The following is a 17,227-nucleotide window of genomic DNA, read 5'->3' as shown; positions in this document are numbered from 1 at the left end:
AACAGCATTGTTACAATATAAGATAATCTAATAAATAGTCATGGAGGAAGGAGCCCATCATCACACTCCAAGTGATTTCTAATATATCCTTTTATGTTGGTTTCATTTGAATTACATCACACACAGAAGATCTATAAAATGAGATGAATCATCTCCCTGTCACAGGCACCTCACCCACAAAAATGCAACACGTTCAGCATAGATATAATGTATTCCAAGGTCACCATATTCTCCTCCCACAAAAATCTGAAGATGGTAATATGGCCTTGACTTTTTTTCTTTGAAAAAATTAAAACTACAAATTAAAATTAAAATGTCAACGTCAATCACCATGTGCTGACAATGTTTTTTATTTTAGGTAAACATACTACTTTCATCACAGAAGATTAGAAAGCTTAAGTAACAATCGAGCAGTAGTAGTGATTCTACATTTCCAACTTAATCTTTCACAGCCAGCACTTATTAAACATTCTCTCTTTCTATCCATCTTCTTGTGTGCTCTTTCAGCAATGCAAATCTTAAAAGTAAACAAAAACTTCAGCCAGGAGAGTAATTAAAGAGGCTAATAAATGTGTCTCTCTTTGGAACTGGAGATGTCCAACAACCGCAGACTTTGGCTAAGAGACAGCTCAGTTTCCCATCAAAATATGCACAGGACTATTTTGCATTCAACATAAGACAGCTCCTTCAATTTAGACCTTTCATGCACAGTATACTGCCATTCTGAGCTCCGGCACCGACTGAAAAACTTGCAGCCTTATTTATAAAGAATTAGCTAGAGCTTAGTCTCCAGATTATTCCTGACAATGTGCAGACCTTTGATTCATTAAGGAGCGCTAACTATTACTTTACATACCTGTTAACTCTAAATCTCATATCACATAAAATGTACATATTTAATAAAATTTCTGACTTGCAAATTCTCCTAATAAAGGATTTATGATCCTGCCCATTTGCATAGGTCTTGGCTGGGTAAAGGATTATGGGTATGCAATAAGGGAGAGGTGTTTGTGTGCACCCAATCAATTCCAACTGGGAGTATTTGAACAGCTGTGATGCTGTGTGTAGGTAGAACACTGACTGGTTGAAAAGACATCTTTTAAAGAAAACAGAGCAAGACAAATTGAACAAGAGGGGAAAAAAGGAAAAGAAAAACAACAACAACAACAGGAGTAACACACATTAACAGTTGTTCCTCATGGATTTGACACTGTCCCCAGTGACGGTTTACTGTTACATATGCAGACAGCACATCCATAGCCTGTTTGTTCATTCATTATGTCCCATTTGAAATTCGGAAAGTCTTTGATCTGCCAATTAATTCATAAAATCATTAACTGATAATTCTTACTATACTGCTAATACAGCTTTTAGAGCAATAAAATCAGAACCAGACCAGAGCTGTTTTATGGCCTCTGCATTTTTGCATGTTGCATGTTCATCTCTCAAAGTCAGGAGTAACCACATTTTGATGAAAGGATGAAATGCTAAGTTATCATTCAAGATAGCATTAGCAACCTTGGTTATATCTATGGCACAGACGAGATACCAAAACAAGTTAGTGCAAGTTACCACACAGAAAATAATGTTTGCCAGATAACTGCAATATGATTCCAACATCCTTTTAGACTGACCTGCTTTGAGAGCTAGCCTCGAGGCCATTAGCAGGAATTCCAGAGTAGTTGCCACGGTTTAGCCTCCCCCCCCCCCTTGAATACACTGACCCAATCTTCACAAAATTAATTTCATTAACTGACAGAAGCCCCACTTCAATGTGCACAAACTGTACAGCTCTCCAGAGTTATGCATCAAATCCTCCCAATATAACAAGCTTTTTCAATATATTGATGCGGTATTTCTATTTTTAGCATGTGCATGTTTAGCTAACAATACTGGGGGTATGTCACAGCTTTTCTTTAAATTCCACATGCACCACTCTAAATTAGTTCAACCTTTTCAGTTGCTCACAATTATTTTATTTTCTTGTTGTTTAACTAGATAGCACACTGCAAAGCAAATACAGAAAATATGCATCAACTGTTTGGTCTCGTTGCTACCTAGTAGCAAATCAGTGCAGTGGACTTTTTTTTTTTTTTTAGTGCAGTGGACTTGTTCACTTTCAAAGCCCTATTCCACAGCACCTCTCCCTCTTCTACACTATCTTCTAGCTATAAAGGAAGGCTGCCCACATCACCCCTCAAGCTGTCACCAGCACATAGCCCCCCTCAGGTGGTCCGCTGAAGCATGACGGGAAGGGGGGGATAAGTAGATGGGGGATGCAAGGAAGAGAATAAGGAACAGAAATAGGAGAAGGAAGCAAACATGAGCCTCAAGGCAGCGAAATGTAGCCAGCTCCAGTGCACAGCTTATGGTCTGACTTTGAGCAGTCTTATGCAATTCTGAGCTGTGCGAGAAGTCACAGCCAAGGAGCTGTTGTAGCAGTGAAAATGACGGACATATACTTTACGGCTGCTTATCACCCCATTTTCAAGCAAAACCTTTCAAAAACACTTCATTAACTGTGGTTGTGTATTGCCAAGGAGTAAAAGGACCAGCCCTGTTCCTGCTCATTCCCTTGCTCCCCTCTTGTGTTAATGTGAAATGTGTTCAGTCAATGCTCAGTGCTCTCCTGGGACCTCATTGGAGTGCAGTCTTTGAGCTAGCCTGCACAATGCACATCTTCTTCTTTAAGCATCAACACGGTCCTCCCGCTTTCCAGTCTGTGCTCACAAGCACACAGGAACCGCAACTTCTTTCCACCGCAACAGAAACAGCAGGAGCTGAGAAAATGGGCCCAAAAGACAGGTGGATGATACAGGCTTTGTCAAGCTAAACTAAAGGTGTGTCTTTAGTTTCCTTTGGAGAGGCATAAAAGCTCAAAGCCAGATCAGCAGGTGGCACAGGCTAAAAAAAAGATTATTAATTAAAAAAATACATCAACCAAGTCCATCTGAAATCCATCTATTACTAAATATATTTACTCTGCTGTATGTGTAATTAAAAAGTTTAGTAAATTATCTATCACTGATATAAAGCAGTATAGTCTGGATGTATATCCAACTCTTAAGACTTTTCTTTTTAGACTGACAGCTTTAATAATCTAAGCATATAGTCTGGTGCCGTATTTGGGAATCTAGGTTAATTAACGTTGGGGAATTTACTCAGCTTTATGGAAAGTTGTAATCCACAACTAATATCCAGAAAAAGATTCCAAACATTTTTACACAGTGTACAGTTTGTTAAACAAGTCCCTTGTGCCATATTTGAGAATTAAACATACAGGTGCACTGCAGTGGCGTGCCAACAATCTTTTTTCTTTTTTTATTCCTGATAAGCCAACAATACGAAAAGCAGTGCAGACTGAACCTCAGCTGAACTGATATGAAATAAGTACAGCTGGGAATATCGCATATATTGATCTGACGCGATAACTAACTAATAAGTCCACCTTCAAAAGAAGTACATATCTACTCCTCCCACTCACATTTGACTGGCTTTGGAAATGTTCAGAAACAAAATAGTTTCTTTCATTCCACACTCCACTGTGGGAGATATCTCAAAGATATAAAAACACGCTCCCTCATCTGCAGTCTTTCATGCACATCTTTCACATCGACTCGCGGTTCTTTTCAGGGCCTCGATTTAACAGGAAAAAAAGAAACCTTCCATAGCGCACCTATGTTCACAGATTAGATCTTTAGAGAGTGATGTCATTCACCCGTGTCACTGACTGAGCGATATCCAACACTGCCACGCGAACAGATGGTGAATGTTACTTCTCATAAAATAACTGAGAGATTACGACATCGATCCTGCTGTTTTTGAGGTGTTACTGCCAGCCTGCATTGTATTAATGCAGCACTACACCACAAATACAAAAAATAAAATCAGTTTCGCATACACAATATATCAAAAACATGTACAGTCATTTGAAAGCGAAAGATTTTTCTCAGAACTCCATCCAGTCCAGTAAAAAAACCAAAAAAAAAACCAAGTAGACCCCATGATTCAGTACCTTGTAGAACAACTTCAAGTAACTTAAAGCAATTATTTTCTATTTGACTTTCATCCATCTTCTCTTCATCCAAAGGGATATTAGCCTAATCTTCTTTACAAATGCTAATATATTCTTCTTAGAGAGACGAGACTTTCGCCTGGCAACGCTTCATAACACGCCATACTTGTTTAGTCCTTTCCTAATTGTACAATCATGAACTTTAACATTTAACATGCTAGCTGAGGCCTGTAGAGTTTTTTTGCCTTTTTTTGCAAATTCTATGTCCTTGGAGTGAATTTGTTGGGATCGGAACATCATGGTATTGTGTTATTATGACCCACCTCAATGTTCCAGTGCCTAAACTTCTGTTTGATTATTAGCACCTAGCTGTTACCTAGACAAGCAAATGAAAGAGGGTCAGTGATCCTAGAATGGACTCATTTTATAGCTTGGAGAATCCAATAGTTTGCTCTCTATAGTAGTGCCACTTTGAAAATAGATTTTAAAATATCAAATCTTTTTTTTCTCTCTTCAAAAAGTTTCATTTAAAGCCAAATAAAAACCAAGTCCAATAGCAATGGGGTTTGTTTAAGTGGTGCAAGATAAGACACTTTAGATATAATCTATTTAGTCAAATGTACTTTACATGGAAAAAACAATAGTACTGTTGAGAAGGAATCAAAAGTATGACACTAAACAATATCCACCAGGCTTTGAAAGCTTTGTCAGACTTTCCCAGTAAAAATAAAAGCCAATCTGCATCCAGCACATTGGGCTCTGAACTGCCATATCTTCTCTTCTGAGGTATCACTTTTTTGTTTGTTTTGTTTTTGACGCAGCAAAATTTCCAAATTCCTTATAACCAAATCCAAATGAAGAGCTGTCACATGTAAGACTCGAGGAATGCAAACCTAAACAACCGTTTACTGCGTGGGTAACAATGCCAGCAAGGCAAGAAATTATATTACACACATTCTAGATTTTTATAGTTGAGAAGCTCATGCTCAGCAGAGGCATCGCACAGATTTTGAGAAAATAAACAAAGACATCCGTGTCTGCATACATAATCTAAGAGAAGCTCAAACTGTAGGCTCTTACTCAGGTAAGGAACATCTTTTGCATAAGGATCTTTTTTTAAATTCTGTTGTTAATTCAATGAGTTGTAAACTTTTTCTCGTCACAATACACATGGCGCGCATATGTGTATATAGCAATGTACACGAGAACGAATAGTGCACATGCCATTTAATGGCCATTTTGTGTTAAAAGGGAGCACCATAGATCAACCAGACTGATAGGATGTTATTTTCTCCCCTTAAAACAGAAAGATATGGAAGGTCCCATCCATTTTCCTGTGCAAGTCAGCTGTTAGTGAAGGTTATATATTGCCAGGGCAGCATGGGCTAACCATGAATCAATGAATGACATGCCAGGCCCCCAAATGAGCTCATTCTTTAGAGCCCAGTGCCCTCTAGCAATAAAACATTTGAGAAGGGGGCTGGGAAAACAGAAGAAAAGCAGATAGAGAGCACTTAATGAGAGATGTCTCAAACACTGCAGAGATCACGAGCATAATGACTGTTAGAGGACCAATGGCATGACACATTGCATAACAGTACAGACGTAAATATACATCAAGGTAAAAAGACAAAAATGCCACTCCATACAGCCAAAATACTGAATAAGAGCAACAATCCCTCAATGCAAAATTCGGATTTTTTTTTTTTTTTTTTTTTTTTTTTTTTTAAACGCAGCGCCTGCCCTTCAACATCATCTTGCAAAAGCCAAAGTTAGATATAATGGCTGTGCTGTGATTTTTGTCTGCGTTTACAAGTAAAATGATGACTGAGAGAAACAGATGCAACTTGATGGGTTTTTTTCCTCTCATAAGCTGCACAGCTGTCTGTCACTAGCTGAAACCTTGTTGTTCGGTGTCACTCGCTGAACAGAGCAGATGGTGAAAAAACTGCGCCAGCAGCGGGAGAACAAGAGCGTTCGCGAAGGAGTACCGCCTGAAGTTTTTTTTGGGCGGGGGTGTTTCGTTTTGAGTACTTTTTTTTTTGCAGGATGCTGAAAAAACAAAAAAAATCTAGTGACAAAGTCACTAAGTTGGCAACAATGAGTTGAAGTGAACTGTGATGGGCCGAGAGAGATGTTAGGCATGAAATTCTACATCCACAAACGTTGATTCTGTTCATCTGGACATAGCATTTTCAGTGGGAGAAACATTTCGTCACTCACCCAAGTGACTTCTTCAGTCTCAGCTGACTGCAGGTGTCCCCAGTCTTATAAACAGTATCACTTAAACTAGTACCACTGAAGGAACAATGGGCTGTGAGGTCAGTTCCTTGAAACGTTTCTCCCACTGAAAACGCTACGTCCAGATGAACTGAATCAAATTTTGTGGATTTACCTACCTGGATGATTGAGCATGCATCAAGACGAAATTTCTGAATTTAAAGAAACTAAAAATCTGAAGGCGAGCCAAAAAACATCAGGTTCTCTTCTGAAAATAATTGAGTTGGTTGTCATGACAAAGAATATCACGTAATGTGTTGGAATTAACTCACTCTAGCTGACATTTCTTTAAGTAGTATTTTTCACATTAATACAGCGTTAGTTCTAGATGTCATCTAGTGCAGATAAGGCTCACAGTTGTTTAGTCATTCAAGATTTGCAGAAGTAGGATGTGGCAGCTGGTCAGTAGGATTGTCACGCCCTTCCTCTGCTGTCTGCTAACTGGACTGGGGAAAGTGACAGGGACGACAGCCAGTAGTTTACCCAAATTTTAGCAGGTTAACAATTGGCAATGGGGGGGGGAGGCACTTAAAGGACACACCCCTATATCTTTCTTGTGTCTTCCTTTCATTACCTTTCCATTAAGTATATTAAAACACAGCATAGAGCAGAGCAATTCAGGGAAAGCCTTAGACTCCAGACTTCAATGTCATTTTACCAGAAACCCTGGCAGCAGAGTGTATTTGTTCACTATATGAGATGCACTGCAGAAACAAGGATCTTTATCTCTTTATGTCTGCCTTCGAGGATATTTGCTGTCTAGCAGAAGAAGAAGCCAGGGAGGGAGCCGGCTCAACAGTTTACATCATGACTGTAATTGGACACTGAATTATGGGGAAAGGTATAAGCTTATCTTTTATGGCATGCCAGAGCAAATTAAACCCTGAACTCAGGCAGCAAGAAGCAATATTTTAATGTAAGTGGGTTAGTTAATGCCACCAGGAGCATAGGGGCAGTATAAGGAGCCTCACAGCTAATCCCAACTAAACATTCTTCAAGGTCTGCAGCATGTCCTGGAGATACAAAAGTGGGAATTGCTTTGGGATTTGGTATAGTAGTATTTAAATACAAGCATGTGTTGGACTTTGTAAAGAGCCACCCCTGAGATTTTTTAAGATATATTTAAAGCCAAAGCATATGTCTTTTTTCCCTTTAAAACGGCCATTTGGTTGATACACATTTTAAGTAAAAACACTATTTCATCATTCCCTTTTTAAAAGCTCTGAGGTGGCCCCTGGGGCTCTAAACAGTTTCCATACACATTTGGACTGTTTTGTTTTAGCACAAAGATGCCAAAAACCTGGTTTTGGATATTGCACATATTATCCAAATATTAACACTGAACGCTTTAGATTTAAGAGGTGAACATATTTAGCCTTCAAACATCTTGCTCTGTACGGTTCACTGGAAGGAATTCAAACTATAACCCTTTGCAGCTTTAACATGTGTGCATTAGCATGTGGATAATATCTGGAGGCTTTTATACTCTAACTTGCCACTGTGACATGAAGACGAGCAAACAAACAGATGACAGAGAAGCACACCCTGCAATCATAATACTCGTGCTGGACAACTCCCCACATTCACGTTGGGCTCAAAGGAATTTCACTGGAATATTTGTATATGCTGGGCTGGCGCTCAAATATTAAACGTTTGGCAGAAACTATGTGAGCTATTTAATTTTAATTTACAACACAGGCATCAAACGTACACTTTAAAGCACAAAAACGTGACCGCGGATACAAATATATATATATTTTCTAACAGCAAAACAATTCAAATAATAACAATGTTGACAAAGAAATCCGTTCAGAAAGCCCGAGAGAATGATACATAATAATAATTTAAAAAATACACAAGTTGTTTTTTTAAGTAAGTCACACCGTCGCGTGCGCTAGTTAATGATTAACAAGCGCGCGCGCACGCTTATATTGATTGTACCGCAAAGTGGCTGAAAGGTTGTTGGCGCAGTCTTCCAGTCGTTCATCAATAACAAGAAACTCCCCCCGTACGCCTGTGTAAAATATCTGCCCAACTTTTGATTGTTTGCGGGAAGTAAGCGGGACGCAGAGACTACTCACCGATGCGTCTGAGCGAGCAGTTTCCACGTGCAGTCAACAAATCCTTGGGTTAAATGTCTCCAGCTGTCACACTTCACCTACTTTTAAACAGCTTCTTCCCTATTGTTAGCCTTCCTCTCAAAATAAAAGAGAGCATTTCGAGGTTAACATCGCGTCGACTTCACTTCTGCGATAGTTGCTGGTTTCTGAGCCGCGAGAGGAGAGTTTTTTTCCCCCTGCTGTCGGTTTTGGAGAGCCAGTCTGTCTGACCGTGGCTCTCTCTTTCTCTCTGTGTGTGAGTGTGTATGGATGGGAGACCAGTAGCAGGTTCCCAGACACACAAACCAAACCCACCCGCCCGCCAATCACGTACAGTATCACACCACCACGTCGTGAGCTCCTCGAGTCTGTACGCTTCGCGAGACGGAGAAAATTCCCAGGCTGAATGGAGGCGGTGGCTGGATGTTTATTGCCTCTTGAAAAGTCATAATATGTATAATATTCAAACACAAAAGTGAAAGCAAAAGGATACTTCATAGAAATGTGTCAAACTATGATCATTCGGTACAACAAGCACTTACCAGGATTAACCTTGACCCTAACACATACCAAGCACCAACAGATTTTACATTTTTACATTTATAATACATAAGAATCGACTTAATTCTAAGGTGAGATTAAACTAAAATTAAGTTAAAATCAAGTTAATCTGTAGTTAGTCAATTTGTTGTAGACACCTATTCAATTCAGTTCAATTATATTTATATGGAATTCACAACAACAGGAAGTGCTCTATGTTGCAAGGTAAAGCCTCCACAATATTAGAAAGAAAGCCCAAAAAATACACAATCCCCTGTGAGCAAGCACTTGGCAACAGTGGGAAGGAAAAACTCCCTTTTAACAGGAAGAAACCTCTGGCAGGACCAGGCTCGGGGAAGGAGAGACATCTGCTGCAACCAGGTGGGGGTGAGGGGAAAGAGAAGAGGGTAAAAAGAGACAAAAGGTAAGCTAGAGGAGAGAGAGCTTCTGAAGTTGGTGGCCCGTGTCAAAATTGTCCCGAAATGTACTGTGAATGAATGAAACACTAATAGTTTATAGGGGTTAAAAAAAACAGAAAGTAGCTTCTCTTCAGTGATTCGGACTTCCCCAAGTTACAACTTTAAATAAATATGGCACTACCAAGGTTGCTGAGCTCATAAAAAAGAGCTTTCTGGCTTCTGAGGATATTGTGAGTGTAGTGGTGGAGAAATTATATATATTGTTTTTTGTTTTTTTCTATGTCTCAAACACTGAAGAAGACTGATTATCATATTTAGCCTACAAAATATCTTCTACAACTAATTTAGCCTGGTCTTAGCCTGGACAGGATTACAGTGCCTGGTGAGGTAAACCTCACAGTCCCTCTGATGATATACTGGCAGTTATGACACCAATAGGTTTTATTGCATAGTCTGTATGACTCAGACTTTAAGTACAGTATGTGATATCTCCCTGTAAGAGTTCATGAACAGTAACTGTTCAAGAAGTCTTGTAAAGGAAGTTCTCTTTAAAAAAAAAGAAAAAGAAAAAGAAAAGCTTATCCACCTTTACACATTTGTTTGGACATGTCTCCCCTCCTGAAACAGGTTACTAGAGTTCTAATAGCATCACCTCATGAGAAAACAACAGCATATAATGGTGTTATACAACAATTCTCATCACGCTGCCTGTGGCGCAGACATTACAGACTTGTGGTTATACGGCAGTTTCCCACATTATGACTGCTAACTAGGGCATTTCCCAAGATCATCTAAAAAAGAAGCTCAAGTTCTTTGAATTAGTCGTTTAGACAGGCCTACTCTACCTGAACACTTTCCAATAACGCCCCGCCGGACGTGTGGGAGGTGTCAGTGTTCAGGACCATCATCTTTTGTTTTTCTACAACCTTGCCAACAGAAATCTGCTCCATGGGAATTCACAAACACACAAACACACACACACAAACAGTGGATGGTTTTGTCTGGTTGTGAGTCATCCATGTTCCCCACAGATCCCTAATTCCTCTCCTGATAGATCTGGCTTCTTTTACACGCTCTGTCTTCATTTTGAAGAAACTTGGAAACCTCTGCTTCATCTGAGATAGCTCATATTTTATGTGCTTCTGTTTTTTTGCCTATGGGGATTTGATCGTTAACATGTTGCGGAGGGAGCTGTTGAGCGGTTAAGCTATCCTTACTTACCACGATAAGCAGAGGACCCGCTGTACTATAGCAGATGTCCTTAGGTCAGCTTTATGAGATGAAATGCATGATAAGAAAACCACTTGTGGCTGGAAAAACAGCAACGCTGTAATCAGAAATTCATGTTTCTGTTTTGTCCAGGAAAAAATCATTGAAAACAACTTGCAGGAGTTTGCCTGGCTTTACATTCTGGAGCCTGAGGAATCTACTACAACATGCTATTTTTTGAAATATAAGTCTAACTGTATTTATGGCAGATTTCAATCGGTTTTTCATTCAAGAATGCAACTTATTTATCATTCCACTGATAACGGGTACAGCTGATAGTCAGATTACTCTGCTTCATGCAGAAACAGAGGACATTTTCACTTGGCAAACAGCACAGCAGTAATTAAATATGAACGTTCCCAAAACTTCCTTGGGATCGTATTACTGTTTGTATGGCTTTGTTATTCCTTGCAGCAGGTAGCTTAGCAATCTGGCACAACATGTAGTTCATTTCAGGAATGTGGAATTTGAAAAAAAAACAAAAAAAACCCCTCTTGATCCTCTGAGACTACCTGAGGCTACCTTGTGACCATCCACTTTGTTACAGAGACCCTTCTGTTGAGTATAAATTGTAATCTGAAAGGGGAATAGTTGACTCCTGTGGCTGTGAGGCCCCTGGGACAAGTACAAGAAGGTACTTTGACACTGCCCTGCACACACTCTGTGTTCTCCTACATGAGTAAACACTTTTTAATGTAATGACTCCCTTTTTCCAGGTGGAGGAAAAAGCAGAAAGTGGCCAAAGGGCGAGAAACTGATCCACACACACACACATATATATGAGAACACACACACACAAGCTGAGAGGGTGAAAAGGGCATTAGCAGGCATTAGTTTCCTGCTTTTGAGTTTGGGATTTGGGGCACTTGAGTCTCTCCAGGGAAAGCCTGGTCAGTGAATTTCTCTGATGAAAGAGGCAAAGCATTGAACCACGACAAGGTTTCAATAAAAGCCTCAAGACTGATTGCCCAACGAAAATGTCGGAACCTTGGCTATGCTCATTGCTCAATTCGATGCTGAGGTTAAATTTTGGATGCATGACACACCACAGAGACTGACACATCCTCCAGGTTCCCCTTGTGTGGTTTGAAGTTTCCAAGGCACGTTAGAGGAGTGGAATCTTTGCGTAGGGAAGGCTGTTGGAAAAAAACAAAACAAACTACAGCCATTCACTGAAAAACAGACTCTATCAGCAAAGAGATATAACATTAGTAAGGTCTGTGGCAAATATGCAGAATTGTTAACTGTTTCACTCTTTAGAGGAACAATTTTCAATCATTAATGAGGCAATCATTCTGTTTTATCAAGGTGGTTACAAGACAGCAGTCAATAATTGTAAAATCTATACTTTTTGTAATTTCTGATGCTTAGTTTTATGAGTAAAACATTATGGTAAAACACAAGAAGCACAAAATGCATCTAGTTTTTTTTTACATTGCTTCCTCAAAACTGCTTTACTGTCATACTGAGTGATATTCAAACCACTGTTGAAACCCTCTTTTCAGCTGCACCATTATATCAAGTAGACATTTAGATGTGTTGTGCATCATTTTATGCTCATTGTTAGCACAGAGGAATGCATTTCCTCATAGCCAGGAACATTATACAATTCCAAGCTACTGTCAGGGCTCTCCGGCACTTATTCTCCTTTGGCTCCATCACTACCCCCCAACCCCCTCTTTCCCTCCCGCCAAAATCCTGGAAAAGATAAACACGCTTTCAGCCTGCAACTTCACTCGTGAGATCAGGGAGAAGGAGGTTCCTCAGTCCCATGTGGCGAGCAGGGTAAACACAGGGATCTGACTACAGAAGGAATGGAATGATGCGAGGGACCCTTTGCTCCAACCACCGCTTTTGCTTCTCATCTCCCCACACCATGGCCAGATGGCTGCCATCTCCATTCTTCCCTCTTTCACTCCTGCTAAATCAAACACTGAATTCATGTGGTTTGGAGCTTACTCTGCACAGTGTGAAGTATGAAACACACACACTCATCAGACACTGGTTACAGAGCTGCATGGGAGCTCACTCGGGAGAAAAACATGTCTTATTGTGGCTGCATACATTACTTCAGTAAGTGTGCACAGTGTGTGAGCTGTGGCATGCATTGATTTTTCCATGTATGGCTTTGTGTTCCAAGACAGCGTATGTTTTATACTCTTCCATCGGTTGTTTTGTAGTTCTTCCTGAATCTTGGCTCATCCAGAGCTGAGGAGTACGGTTATGAAAAGGGTGTGTCTGAAACTCCTCGTTTAGATTTCACTTATCAAGAAAAGTGTATATTTGCACTCTTCATGCACACGTAGCCCAGCTAATCACATTTGAAAGAGAAGCATCTGACCTGTGTTGTTTTTAAGGTACTTTCTAGCATTATCATTTGTATTTTCCACTTGAATCTTACAATTAAGTTTCTTTGCACGAGTGAGTTTTAGTTAAAATCCTCTGGTAATCAGAACCAGTTCTAATACACCTGGAGTAAACAAGCTGCTTGGCTGCGTGCACAGTTGTGCTCAGTGTAGCATGAAGACACAAACAAGCACTTCTGTGTTGATGGTTATTACAGAGTTTCTAAGACTTTATCCTTTTACAGTGAGGCATTTTAGGACATTGCCTGTCCAAAGGCTTCATATGATTTGCTCATTCATTTTGTTTATTTTGATTGCAGGACTTATCCATATGATCTTTCAGCCACTGCTGGAACATAAGGACCCGTCACTTCTTAAAAATGATCTCACCAGCTAATCGTATAACCGCTCACACTGACATAATTCTTGACAACAGTTTTGCTGAATTTTGGGACCAACACAGGACCATTCCTTTGCCAGAGACCGACACTTTAATTAGATTTGCAGAAGATATTAACCATCAATCATGTTAATGCCCAGCCAACCGCAAGTAATGACTTTCATGGTCTGATCAATCAGCGCGGCTTTGTCTCTTTATTAAAAATGCCAAATATATTTGCTTTGAATCTCTGTTTTGAATTCTGCATTCCTAATAAAATGCTGGTTTTTGAATCAGTGACGCAGGTTAGTGTGAAAAAAAAAGTCTAATTAAATCAAGACCCAGCTTATGAGGGAAAGGCAAACTTTGCACTTGTTGAAAAAAAATGAAAGAAAATGTTCAAGAATAACAACAAATTACTTTACAGTTTTATAGTATAACAAAGGGTTTTTTCAGTCTCACACTGTTGCTTGAATTTGTCCCAAACTCATCTAATGCACCACTCACACTTATTCATTCACTCATTTAGCACAACTAAGTGGTAAACTACTATACCTTGAAAACTGCTTTTGTAGATTTTGTTTACTATTAAAATTATTATTAATAATAATTTAATTTAGATTACAGAATGTACAGTGTAAAATTCCAGTACAATGCTTGAAAATCTAGCAGTTTTTACAGAAATCAGCCATGAAAACCTTGAAAATCAGTAAATGGTAAATGGCCTGTATTTGTATAGCACTTTACTAGTCCCTAAGGACCCCAAAGCACTTTACACATCCAGTCATCCACCCATTCACACACTGGTGATGGCAAGCTACATTGTAGCCACAGCCACCCTGGGGCGCACTGACAGAGGCGAGTAACACAAATAAGTAGTGAATACAAAATGAACCATTCAGCCTGTCACTCTAAGGCCGCTGCAGTAGTACGGAGTACAAACGAAACACAATGTGAAATGCCAAACACTTAATAACTGTGAAACGTGGTTCAGTCTGCCTCTGTTTTGCATTTGCCTGCCACCATCCACTGTGGAAACACTTTAGAAACTAATTTTGTCCACAGGCAGCTGCTTTATGCAGCGTTTTTGGGGGAAAAATGATTTTTTCAGAAGAGCTCATCCTGAATCAAAGTTAATACTCTGGGGTGTGCTGAAGCCAAATCTGAGAGCAGCTCACTGGGCAAAAAACTCCGTAATGGAGGCACGCACCATTAAACAATACAAACTCAATCCATCTCTATCACAGCAGCAGGACAGCTAAATGATAGCTTTGTGAGTGTGTGTGTGTGTGTGTGTGTGTGTGTGTGTGTGTGTGTGTGTGTGTGTGTGTGTGTGTGTGTGTGTGGGTATTGTATGGTACTCTTCAAAACACTGTCACCTTTATCATTTTAAAGGCACCTGCAATCATCACAGGAGTCACTCTGTCTGTATTCATGCATTACATTAAAGACGTCCTTTAATACAGCACTTTTACTTTTTTTTAATATATACAGCTTTCTACTTTCTTGGTCATTTCTACATATGTTTCTAAATGTCTAACAAATGTTGGAACCTGGTGCCATAAATATAAGGTAAGTTATTTCTTTACAGCAGTGCAAAACTAGCGAATCATTTTACTCTGTGCATTGGTTGGACAACTTCAGGTTTTCAGCTCTCTTTTCGAGTTTTCATCTAAGAGTCCTGTGTCTTCTCTTTCTCCTATCTCTGCCTGTCAGTGACTGACTCTCACTCTACCCCTTATCCCTGTTTCACTGCCAGCTGACAGTCAAAAGCACCTAAATTAGCTTATCAAAGTGCAAAGCTCCCTGGGTAACACAGTAAGCTAAGATTCCTATTTCAATTTGCCGTTTCAATTTCGTTTATACTGTCGACAGAACAAAAGACACTGCTATACCCATGAGTCCAAACGGAGATAAGGTAGAGATGCAGGGACGGACATGGGAGCCACTGAGACTTTGGAACAAACACAGATCTATTAACAAACAAGCAATAAAAAATAAGGGCGAAATTGAAGGAGAACGCACCAGTGAGGTCTTTAAAAGTTATGGCTGTATAGGCTGTTTTAATGCTATTGATGCACAGGGATCGATTTATAGACACCTGATTTTTTTTTTTCAAAGGAATAGGTCATAATGCAATAAAAAGTGCTGTCGGATTGCTCTAAACTGCACATTCCCCCATTAGATTACTTCTGTTTTTTTCCTTGTTAGACAAGTCAGCAGACCTGAATAGATGTACTCTCATTATGCCTCAGGCAACCATAAGTTCTCCTACTGCCATGCAAAGTGACCTGACACTTGTCTTTTTGTTCCATATGTGCTCCCTGACCAAAACTCTGTTTTAAATTGCATGATTTAGCCACACAAAATACATTTTTGAGAGAGAGGTGATGCAAATTACCCAATTAAGTGCAACAGTGCTTAAAGCCAAAAGATCCCTGAGGGAGAAGGGAATTACTTTAAAGACTCTCACAGCAAATAGCCTGACAGCAGACTTAGGCTGAACTGTTACGTGAGCTGAAATACACAACATCTGTATCTTTAGCTATGGTTTCTAACCCTTATTGCTTACACTTGTTTGTACGCATGACCATGCAATCCTGCAGAAAGTGATGAAGCAAGCGTCTTGGCTCACCACAGGCCCATCTCATCTCAATAAACAGCATGTGACATGACCTCATCTGCTTAGAGGACACCCTCTGGATTGGCTCTGAGACTTTAATGACACACTTATATTTCTGCAAATGCATGTGAGGTGTCCTGGAATTCAAAGCAAGGCTAACAAGTTGGTGGTCAAAGGTTCACAGTGCTCATCCAACACATGAGACATAGGAATGCCTAATTTTGGTCATGGAAGGGGACTGCTTTCTGGTTTCCATCAAAACCAGAACAGGTTAAAGCAGTGATGGTATGATTGTGTAAACCAAGACCTGACCAGTGCCATTTGAATTTATGAGTAACAAAGAAAATAGGGAGGATTTAGGAAACTTATTGAATTAACTTTTTAGCCTTGGAAACAAAAGAACATGTGTTCATAAAGTCTTTAAAGTCAGGTTAGCAGCACCAGAGTGTAATGGATGACATCAAGATAAGATTCTTGGCACTCATTAGTGTTTAGCCCAGACTGAGCCTTTTCCATGGAAATATCTACACTGAACTGTCCAAGATAATGGCAATAACATATGTGAGGTTTGTCAAGGGTGGAATTCCTGTCATCTAATATGTGAAATGGAACGGTGAAGCTCACTGACTGACTGTGTGTACGCTGAAGATACTATAAGGAAATTGAAAGGGTTTGGAAAGTGTCGTGTTTTCAATAAAACATCCGTAGTAGTTAGCAAGCTTCTTTATTTTAACGTGGCTCACATCCATGTACGTAAACATAACCTGCCGCTGCTTCTACGACACAGTATATATCACAATTTGGTTAGACAGCCCCCTAGTGGTGAAGCTGAACTACCCACATAACTCCTATCAACACATCCCCTTTTCTTTAGATGTTATCTGCTGAACAACACTATGGAAACATACCTAACATTGCATAGCTTGAATAACATCACAAACACTTGTGACAGTGTAAACTACGGAACACACAATAATGCAGAAAGTTCCTTTTTGATATATGCATATATATCTAGCTATATATGTATACACCAACATATACATATATATATATGCTTAAAGGTTTAGTCTATCAGGTGGCTTGATAGAGCGTGCTGATCTTCTGACAATGGGTGACTGGTCTCTTTGCTCCACACTGTCCTTCACGGGTGTTGTTGGTTCAGGTGGTGTGTTGTTGTCATCACACTGTTCTTCCGATGGTCCCATTGTCTTTTGAGTGTACAGTAAACTCCTCCGATTTCTCCTTAATATCAGTCCAT

General features: G+C 39.7%; 1 protein-coding gene across 1 annotated transcript in view; it reads right to left on the bottom strand.

Moving 5' to 3' along the window:
* Nucleotides 1-8,667, bottom strand: part of stxbp6 (syntaxin binding protein 6 (amisyn)) — a 65,119-nt gene extending 56,452 nt beyond the window's left edge. The window contains exon 1 of the mRNA XM_085391518.1: nucleotides 8,377-8,667. The gene's annotated coding sequence lies outside the window, so the exon portion shown is untranslated. The remainder of the gene's footprint in view (nucleotides 1-8,376) is intronic.
* Between the last annotated feature and the right edge of the window lie 8,560 nt (nucleotides 8,668-17,227).

The sequence above is a fragment of the Rhamphochromis longiceps genome, linkage group LG19 (assembly GCF_057381845.1).
Source record: "Rhamphochromis longiceps isolate RC_006_pf linkage group LG19, R_longiceps_female_GT1.1, whole genome shotgun sequence".
In the NCBI taxonomy this organism is placed as follows: Eukaryota; Metazoa; Chordata; class Actinopteri; order Cichliformes; family Cichlidae; genus Rhamphochromis; species Rhamphochromis longiceps.
The sequence above is the reverse complement of the archived record's forward strand: the minus strand, read 5'-3'. Positions and strand labels throughout refer to the sequence as shown.